Source organism: Triturus cristatus, chromosome 8 (genome assembly GCF_964204655.1).
Source record: "Triturus cristatus chromosome 8, aTriCri1.1, whole genome shotgun sequence".
In the NCBI taxonomy this organism is placed as follows: Eukaryota; Metazoa; Chordata; class Amphibia; order Caudata; family Salamandridae; genus Triturus; species Triturus cristatus.
This window is the reverse complement of record NC_140591.1, coordinates 813,534,286-813,536,429: the sequence shown is the minus strand read 5'-3', so window position 1 is coordinate 813,536,429 and position 2,144 is coordinate 813,534,286.

Below are 2,144 nucleotides of genomic sequence, written 5' to 3'. Positions count from 1 at the left end.
ATGTTGGGGTTTGAGGAGGGGTTGAGCCACGTTTCGGTGATGAAGGTTTCCCATATTTCCATGGCGTGTGTAGGAAGGTGGAATCTGACAAATGGTTGCCCCCAACTTTTTGCCTGGTATTTGAGTGGTTTTTGACTAGTCTGGCTGGGATCCTGCTATCCAGGACCCCAGCCTATCTGCTTTCTCCCTAAAACTAATGTGAAGTACCCTAGGTACAAACTAATTGGATGCTGAGGATGCCCTGACAGTCCCTTGTAGATGGTACCCTAGGTACCCAGGGCATGGGTCCCTCAGTAGGCCTACCAGGGCTGCAGCACTTATTGTGCCACCCTGGGACAGCCATACAAACTGACACCACCAGACCACTACTATAGTCTGGGTAAGGTGGTGCTAGCACCCCTTACAGGGATATAGGTACCCTAATTCCCACCCCATTACAGCACATATACTCTCATAGGTCACCCCTATAGCAGGCCTTGGTAATCCTACAAGGCAGGGTGCTGAGGTATGTGTGAGGGGGGACCCCTACGTGAGTAGGGCCTCTCAGCAACCTTGGTACAATCATTGCTGGGTTGTTTGTAGTGTAGCCATACCATATACTCTTAACCGCATTATAAGTCTATCGCGATAACGCGATAACTTGAGAATGGCTACACAGAGGCTTATCGTGTTTGATGTCAAACATGTAGGAATCATACCCCCAGTCCAGCCATGGGCATGAGGGTACGATTCCCCCCTGCTAGAGGGGCGATATGGGAAAAGCGGTAGAATTTGGACACCAATTTAAAAGTGCACAAGTAACACAAAATGGCTACTGCCCGCCACCTACACAACCCTGGCTGGCTGTTGCTGGGGAAAACCCCAGCCTCGCCAGCTGGACAATAGGGCTCCTGTGGCAGGGAGGTGCTAGCATCTCTCCAGACAGGATAATGTGGATTGGAACAGGGTGGGTGCACCAAATGTTCTTTCAGAGTTGCACGTAGGCAGCTGCAGAGACCTCATTCTGCATACACCGCTTGGAACCGGTTCAGGGGCATCCTGCCCCTCGCCCAGGCGGGAAACACACAAAGGGGAGAGGGTGTAGCCACCCTTTCCCGCCTCACCTCTCATTGGTGGACACTACTCTGGACACTCCCCTAATCTTGGGGATAAAGGTGAATAACGTGGCCCCAGAGCCTCAGATTAATCTTGAACTTTACAGTCTTGACCTTCAACTTGCTGCTGCCCAGCTGACAGAAGAAATCTCCCTTGGGATAAAGGAGTTATCTCCCTGCTTGGCAGGCACCTGAAACACTGCAAGTGACCCAGTTAGAACCTCGCTGCTCCTACGGACTTCGATGACTTCCAGCACCCTTGAGGTGGGTTTCCAGCGCATCCCAGAGGCCAGTGAGTGTGCTCAACGCGTTTGGGCACCGTGGACCGCGTGGGTGCCGAGATCCCCAATACCCCAGGACACCAGCCTCCTCTTGCGTAGCACACGACCCGGACCAGTGGGGAAGTTGTGCTTTGGCCCGTTTTTGAGGCAACCACTCTACAGCAATTGTGCCAAAGACCAGCACCCTAGCCCCCTCCGGTGGCCCTGGGTGCCCTTTTATGCACTCCAAATTGCCACCTCCCGCGGTCCCTTGTCTCTCAACTTGTGGGCCCTAGCAGAGGTCTATTTCAAGAATCAAGAGTTCCCCTGGTTGCTCCAGGCCGGCTCTACAGTCTCTTTGAAGGAGACCTCTCCCAGACCTCGTGGGTCTGCACTGTAGCAGATTTGTTTATCTTTCGTGGGTTGCGGTTGCCAAGGCTTAGTGGATCCAATCCGGACACTAACACCGCAGCGACCCTCATCCAACGTAGGACAGTCGCTCACCAGAAGCTGGCCTTCCTTGAAGCCTCCTGGAGCTCGTGGCTGCAGATCCAAGCTACACCACTTTCCACCTGAAGCACCTGACATCGAAGGGCTCTTTGCTTTGAGCCTCCTGGTCACTTTGCCGTGACCCAGACTCTGTCCCCTCTGCTTTCAGGTTCTTCTCTACAATCTTCACATCTTTGATCTTCACAGAATCATCAACGCTTTTGGCTAGCAGAACTTTTGACTATTTTCCCATTGAAAATCAGCCCGCGACCCGACAGCAGAAACGACCTATGCACCCGGC